The sequence below is a fragment of the Canis lupus genome, chromosome 5, assembly GCF_003254725.2.
Source record: "Canis lupus dingo isolate Sandy chromosome 5, ASM325472v2, whole genome shotgun sequence".
NCBI lineage: Eukaryota > Metazoa > Chordata > Mammalia > Carnivora > Canidae > Canis > Canis lupus.
The window spans coordinates 7,465,119-7,473,409 of record NC_064247.1 but is presented as its reverse complement, the minus strand read 5'-3'; positions in this window follow the sequence as shown (position 1 = coordinate 7,473,409).

The following is an 8,291-nucleotide window of genomic DNA, read 5'->3' as shown; positions in this document are numbered from 1 at the left end:
CTCTCCAGCCACACCACCCTGTCACTCCCTTCCTCAAGTCTAAGTTACAGCAGACGTGCTGACTCTGGGAAGAGAGGGCTATTGAAAATGCAATTTGAGTTAAATAAATTGATCATATATCATGGGAGTGGAGGAGGGCAGGGAGAACCATTCTCATGTCTCATCAAAATCTCAAGAAGCCCATTCTGGTAGTTGCTCATTAATTTACACTAAGGGCTGGGACCGCCTTGACTAATTGCTGAGCGGTGAGCGGCGTGCATTAGAGTGAACGGAGCACACACAATTTAGAAAGCGGAGATGGCGGGTTGAACAAATGGACTTTATCGTACAGTCAACAACCTGCTTGAACACTGGCTGGAATGACACCCAATAGCAAAATAAGTGCCTTAATAATAAGGGTTTTCAGAGTGTGGTCTGGCGACAAGCACAGCACCTTTGGGATCCGCCATCTCGACATGCTAGACCTTTGCCCAGCCACTGAATCCCCCTGACCTCCAGAAGTGACTTGGCCTCTTCTGGGGCCTTGTTTTTTATCCTTTGAGGAAGAGCAGATGTGTGTGAACTTTCTTTCCATTCTACTTCCTCTTCAGTATTCATGAATTAATGTAGGGAGAACACTTTGAACTTGGCTAAGTCAAGTATATGCAAGAGGCTCTTCCCTAGAGAAGAGTCTTTCCCTCTTTTTATTTTATTATTATTATTTTTTTTTACAGTCTTAGAGGTTTTGGGATTATAGTTGTTTGTCTGTTTCAAACACCCCTGCTGGTCATTCGCCACCTGAACCCACAATCGAGTATTTGGACACCGCAGCGAGTCTTGCTACAGAGATGGTAACGACTAGGCCAGCAGAGGATTAACACTTCAGGTGGGGAGAAGCAGCAGGAGCATATGAAAATCTTAAATAGCAAAGATCTTGTTTTCATCTCCTGAATTCCGGCCACAGGGGCCAGTGGCAATATTTTTGCTGGTACTCGTATCTTACAATGGATTACTTTTTTCCCAAAACTTTTCCACCATTACTTAGGAATGGCTCTTTTGCTTTCTCCTGCCACCCTTTTACCTATTTGTGTATACACGTTGGGCTAGGAGGTCACCAAGGGGGCTAGTCTGTGTCACATACAAGTCACTTTCTAGGTCCTACTCGCATGCTTATGTGTTGAACTCCCAAACAACTTGCAGGTTTGTGGAGAGCCAAGTACAGGCAGTGGGTAAAAGCTTCCTAGGAATAGGTGGGACATCCCCTGGGCTTCCCAGGTACTCAGACAAGCATCACGAGAAGCTGGCGGGCTGTGGCAGTGAGGTAAATGGGGTAGATTTATGCATCCGTGTGACTTTGCAGCACAGAGTATACATTCCCTTGCCGCTACCTTTGGGTTTGGCTACATGACGTGCTTTGACCAATGGTGCGGGAGCCGATGTGACATGAGTGGAGGCTTTAAATATACTTGCGTGGCTTCGCCTGACCCTTTGCTCCCCTGCTATTCACCAAAGGAAAAGCTTGCCCCAGGTACCTGCTGCTTCACCTGCCTGGGTCCCAGATTGAGAGACCTTTGGTGCAGACCTCAACTCGGTTTCGAGAAAAGTTGCCCCAGCTGATTGTTGGACTCACAAGTGAGGAAAATCAATGTTTGCTGTAAGCCAGTGAAACTTTGGGCATATTTGCTATACATCATCAGAACAGCAAACTAACAGCCTGGAAACCTAATACAGGAGGATACAAAAGTAAATCAAATCTATAAACCCTGCCCTCAGGGAGCTTACAGCTGACCTCGGAAAATAAAACAAATATATTTAATAGAGAAAGTGTGAGATACAGCATGAGTAAGTGCCCAAGAGGCAATGCTCATGGGAGGTTTCTTCCAGCATGGGAGTGAGGATGAGAGCGAGGGAGGAGGACAAGGGAAAGTTCGAGGTGGGTGTGGCATTTGAGCTGGATCATGAAGCATGGAAGGATGAGAACATATAGAAAGGGAAGGAATGGCATCCTGGACAGAAGGAACAGCATCAATTCAGGGAAAGGTACAAGGCTGAGAAATCCCTGAGAAAAACAGTGACTACTAGTTCCCTTTTGGCAAACTCTAAGGACAGTGGCCAGTCTGAAACTTTCTATGGATACATCATGCATGCGCCCTCTGCCATTCAGATTTCCTGCATAACCTCCTAAGTCTGACCAGGGTCTTGATGAATTGGAGAAGTGGGACCAACATGGAACACCTTAGAAACTTAAGTCGTTATATCTTTAAAGAGAAGTGTGTTTTTCCCTTTCATTTCATTCAGCGTATGGGATATGAAATTCATCTCAGGAAGCCCCAGAGATGACTCTATCGACTGTCCTTTAAATAGAATTAAAATTGACTCGAGACGTATCTGTGAATCTATTGAATTACATGGTCCACAACTGAGCTGCAGCTGGTCTTGTAGGAGGAAATGAAACAGACGAGGAGACACAGAGCAGACAGGCGGCCCCAGGATGCTGAGCTTTCTTGTAACAGGATGGAGGGAATGGCAGGGTCCAATGGGCAAGGCATGTTACATCAGGACACTTCACTCGTTTTGCTGAGCTGATGGACCAGGTAATTTTCCTTGAAGAAACAAAGCATTCATCACTTTGGATTCTTCTCTTCAGATTTCAGGAAGCTGTGCTTGAGCTTAAAATGGAAATCTCCCCTACTCTCCCTTTCTATCATTGAGAACTTTCCAGTTCTCTGGTAGAAATGGAGACCCAAAGTAAGCAAGACGTCGTCCCTGTCATCATTCGCTTTCTTCCTTTAATTATTACTTTTCCTTCCCCCTTCCCACTCTCCACCAGCAAACATTCTTGAACTCCTACCCAGTGCTGGTGCTCTTCAAATGCCCTGAGAAGAGCTCAGCCTGACGTTGCCCACCACCCCTTTGATAGGTGGGCAGTGATAGATTTAACTTTCCTGAAATATGTCCAGCCTGTCCCTTCCAATGACTAATGGCACAGTGGAGGGTGACAAAGCCTTCCTCAAATATCCTGCATCATGAGAATGGTGGTTCTGCCCTGAGATAGGATGAAACTTGTACCTTATACTTAACTGATATGTAGAAAACACTCAACCTTCTTGCTATGTTATTATTAGTACTATTAGCTGTAATAGTGTTATTCATAGCAATCATAGATTAAGATCAGGGCTGCAGGATGAGATGAGGCCATTTTTGCCTGTGAAAGAGCAACTGCATATTCTTTGGGTTTCTCGTTTGTAAAGAAAAGAAATACATTGTTGGGATTGCCCAGTGTAAGCACCCCTCATGACCCTACCACAACCCCCACTGATTTTTCTTAATTTGTTCATTTTAGTGCAACAAATATTTATAGAATGCCTATCATGGCTCGGAGACTGTTCTAGGCATTGGGCGTAAGATAGTAGACAAACACTTTGTCCTCGTGAACTTACAGCAGCAAGTGGCAGATATTAAACAAGCTGCTGTGCAGTAGATCATTAATTACAATTGTACTAAGTGCTCTGAGTTATGTGACGATAGGTAGAAACCTGGATAGTGTCTCTGCATTTCGTGCTTTTGGCTCCCAGAGGGACCCAACCTGGGGAATTGGGTTAGGTTTCCTATGAAGAGAATTTTGTTGGCATGATACCTCTTTGGGAGAGTCTCTGACAGTACTCAGATTTTTAAGTTTTTTTTTACATTAGACAGGGCTCATTAGAGAGGTGTGTTGCAGTAAACAAGTGTCCCAGTTTGCCCAGATCCGAGAGGCATATGGAACTGTGAATGCAGAACCTTGGATAGTCCTGGGACCAAGTGAGACCATTAGTCACCCTCATGTGTGTGTGAGTGTGTGTGTATACGTGTCTATATATATATGCATGTGTATATATATATACACATGTATGTATACAAATGTATAAATTTGGAAGTCTCATTGTCTTCCTTATTTGTAAAATGAAGGGTAGGGAAACTAGATTTGCTGTCAGCTTGGCATGTCTATGCTACTTTATGAGTACCTGAAGATCGTGCTTATGAGTCTATATGTTCCAGAAGATGTTTAGGAAAGCATCTCTCTCTGTAGCTTCTGGTGTGCTCCAGTTGGGGTTGCTGATGGTCTGCTTCCACATGGGTAAGTGTAGGACCCAAAGTTTTCGACATCAAACACAATCCCTCCCGTTATTTTCTATGAATTGCAATTGAATATAATTTACATGGTCCATGGGAGCTTTGTGCTCAATGCTAAACAGTTTAGCTCTCTTAGTGCCATACTAATCTACTGTACTCAATTGCAAATGGGCTGCCATTAGCCTTGTTGTTAGAGCTGGAAAATCTGTGTAATTGCTTAGTAATTTTTAAAAAAACTTTTGAATGGTGGGTATACACACGCGGTTGTGCAGAGCTCATCTATCTGTAGGCCATCTAATGGGTTCCAATGGGAGCGTGCGCAGCATACCTCAAGCCTGGCAACTAGCAAACTCATCAGTGCTTCGGGCATGAGTGGCATTTTAAAGGACCTTTACCATGAGTGGAATTAGCATGCACTGTCCCTCTGGAGCCTGTTAGCTTTTTCGATTCTGACCCCCATGGTGAAAAATAAATGCATGTAATTTAGCTGGAAAAATGTCTTTAGGGCATTTGTGCTACTCTTGGTTCTGCTCTATAGGACAGATACTTTTTTTTTTTTTTTTTAATCAAGTCCCCAAATGGCAGTAGCCAAAATTAATATAGGTCACCATCCAGGGTAACAGTTTATGGCAGTGCTGACCTGCTACTCTCTGTTGGGGCACTTACAATGGCCCTCGGGCTTCTGTCACCCAGCTTCCACAGATTTGGGCCTCTGCTGGTGTCCTTGTGTGTGGTCATGAATCTATAGCTGATTCCAACTCATGGGCCATGAATACAATTCATCAGGATTCAACAGTGCAGAAAGATGCTTAGTTCTAAAAACAAATTAGTTCCAAGAATGCTCTGTCCTGATGAAGGGGCTAGGTCTCATGGAACTGGCAGATTCTGGTACCATTTAGGACGCAGCTTGAGATGTCCTTGTCTGAATTTTTATAGTGATTATGCTACTTATTTAGCACATTTTCAGAGATTGCCTTGTGACAACTCTAAGTTGTTGTTATTTTTTTTCTAAGCACTAATATTTAGCTGCTGAAATCCATGTCACATCGCTGAGCCAGTGATTCTCGAACTGTCTTCCACCTGCCTCACTCCCAGCCTTCTTGAGACTGAGGGCCATCCCATCAATTGCAGACTGGGCACCAAGTTTTGTTATTCCTCACTTTTCATTCTCTTATTAATACTTTCTTGAATGATGAAATGATTGAGGAGAGAGGAAATATCAGATGGCAGATGTTAAACAGTTTTGGAATCTCTTCCCTACCCTGGGACAAATTCTTTACTGAATACATTTTCCTTACAACTTTCGATGACATTAAGGGAAAAAAAAAATGTTACCCACCAAGCTGTGATTGTATAGAATCCTTGTTATCCCAGACTTCATTAGCATAGTCACTAAGATGGTACTTGCGCATGATATCTCTGAGAATTTTGCAGATTATACCGAAATGGCCTTCTCTGGCTTAGTATTTTATTCTTATGCATTTTATCAATAATTTTATTACTTTCCCCCTCCAAACCCCTTTGCCCCATCTGGCCTTTAATGGAGGGAAACAGGGCTAAGATTACAATGCATCTAGATTTATATCCAAATACAATCTAGTTGCATTTGGAGCCCTAGAGAGTCAGTCAAGGCTATTATTGGCTGCCAGGATTTTTAGAAAATACATAAATCTCCCTTTGTGCCATAAATACATTTCTGCATTCAGAGCTCAGAGAGAGACCTCATTATACCACATCCTGAGAGAGGGAGAAGCACATCTCATTCCGAGTGACAGGTGACATGTTCTCCAGAAACATGTAAAAAGATTGCAAGCTAATTTAATTCTCTTCTCATTTTTAACCACGGTTGAAATAATTGTAGCTGTGCAAATGATGCTCGGTAGCCTGGAATAGAGGAGTTTTGAGCGAGGTATATCTAAAGCCCAGGTGGACTTTGTGATCATACCTTGGTGGCATAGGTCTTTTATAATATGCCCCTGTTTGTAAATGGCCTGCCAATTCTTAGTTGAAAGTTTGCTTAGAAGTACATGTTAGTTAGGTCTATCAAACTAAAATTATCCAGCACAGGGATTCTCAACCATTGGCTGCGTGCCAGAACCATCTGGGGAGCTTAAAAGCTACCAAAAAGCTTGGGCTTCACCCCATGTATCTTAATTGATCTAAGGTGGGCCCTGCATTGGTACTTTTTAAGTGCTTCCTAAGTAATCCTAATAAGCATCCACAATTGACAGCCAGTGATCCAGTACAGTGAAATTTATTGTTCATCAAAATCGCCTTGTAAAAACACAAATTGTCAGGCTCTGTGGCCAGAGATTTTGATCCTGTTTGAGGTGGAGTCTGAGAATTTGTGTTTCTGACAATTTCTCAGTAAGTGGTATCAGTGCCACTGGTCTGGGGTCCATACTTTGAAAACCAGTGATGTAGTGGATTGGGATTTTAAGGCAGATATTCTAGCTCACATTTGGGCTGAATTATAAATTATCTTGATAATTCCCTGCTTTCCACTTTGAGTTATGTCAACCTGTTCTATTAGTAATGACTCTAATCAATTAGTCATTTTCCTAAAAATGGACTTTCTGGAACATGTCTTCCCACTTTAAATATCAGAACAAAAATCCCATCCTCCAAATGTCTCTATTTGGTTATAAGTTGGAAAATGCAGATGACAAATCCTGAATTTGGGGGAACATATATAAATTCCTTATAAAGATAAAACTGCAAAAGTGTCAAAAACAGCCTTGTTGCCTTACCTAGATCAGAAGAGGTATTCCCAGCAGACAAAGAAATTTTCCTAAGACCTGAGGTCAATTCCTTTTGATCCTTCTTTAAACCGGAACATTGAGAATTCAACAGGTTGGAGGAAACTACCTGAAATAGGGGATCTCCCAGGTTAGTGTCTTCATTTTCTTTTTCTTTTTAAAGATTTTATTTATTTATGAGAGAGAGAGAGAGAGAGCACAAAAGCATGAACAGGGGAAAGGGCAGGGGGAGAAGCAGACTCTCCACTGAACAGGAATCCTGACTCTGAGCTCCATCCTAGGACCCTGAGCTCATGACCCCAGCAGAAGGCAGATGCTTAACCAGCTGAGCCACCCAGGTGCCCTGTGTCTTCATTTTCTTACATTTTTGTTTCTCTCTCTGCCTTTCCTCACTCAGGGATCTATCTCTTGGAAGCATGACAGTCAGGGGAACCGTTTCCTGTCTTAGGGCCTCTTAATGTCCTTCTAAAGTCCCTCTAGCACTCTTAATGTTGCCTAGCAGCAGGGCCCTCCAATAATAGATACCCTTTAGCTCCGAATCATAGCTCTGATCAATGTTGTAATGTTTGCGGTAACTGGAGTCCAGGGGCTTTGGCTCAAGAATGTTTTGGAATAAAGGAGACTCTCGCTACCTGCACCCACTAAAAGGAATTAAACAGGAAAGAGACAAGCCTGCATTTGTAAACCATTATGGGGTATCTGGGAGCTGATTTCCAATTTAAAATGTGTTGATTATCTTTGAGTTTCTTGACCTACTTTGCATTGGGGTCACAAAGGAAGCCACTTTCTTTGATATCGAAGTTGTGTTTCTGGTGATAATCTCCGAGGCTCTCCCACATGCATTTGAGGGTCAGGAAAGTGGACTTGAAATAAGTGGGCAGCCTCATTTGTGGCTGAATGCTTCATAGCTGAGATCAAGATTTACCATTAGCCATTATCCAGTATGGGGAGGTGGTCAGGCAATGAAAGTAGAAGCCCAGACCATTGATTCTGTACTCTGTGTATATCTTTGGGGTGGGAGAGTAAGAGAGGGACAGACACTGCTTATGGTCAGTGCTGACCTGAGGTCCAAGGCAAGATAGGCTGCTTTGGGGCTCTACAAGTTAAGGCAGCACTTTTTAAGCCTCACTGTTCATTAGGTTCATCTGATGGTCTCATGAAAATGCAGTGTGAATCTCCCAGGTGATGAGGATGATGTTAATCTCTGGTTCAATTTTTGAGGTAGTAGAAAGTCCTGTTTCTCCCCATGGGGAAGGTCTCTGGGGGGTAAAGGAGTTGTACATATTCTAAGCCTTTGTCCCCTTTGAAGATCATTGTTTGGCTACCCATGAGATCGTGACCTTTTTCAAGAGATCACTGTTACCTAAATGACTTCTTCTTTGACTTCTGAGCCAAGGTTTCACACCAGAGTCAGATTTCTGCTATCTAGTACTGCAGATG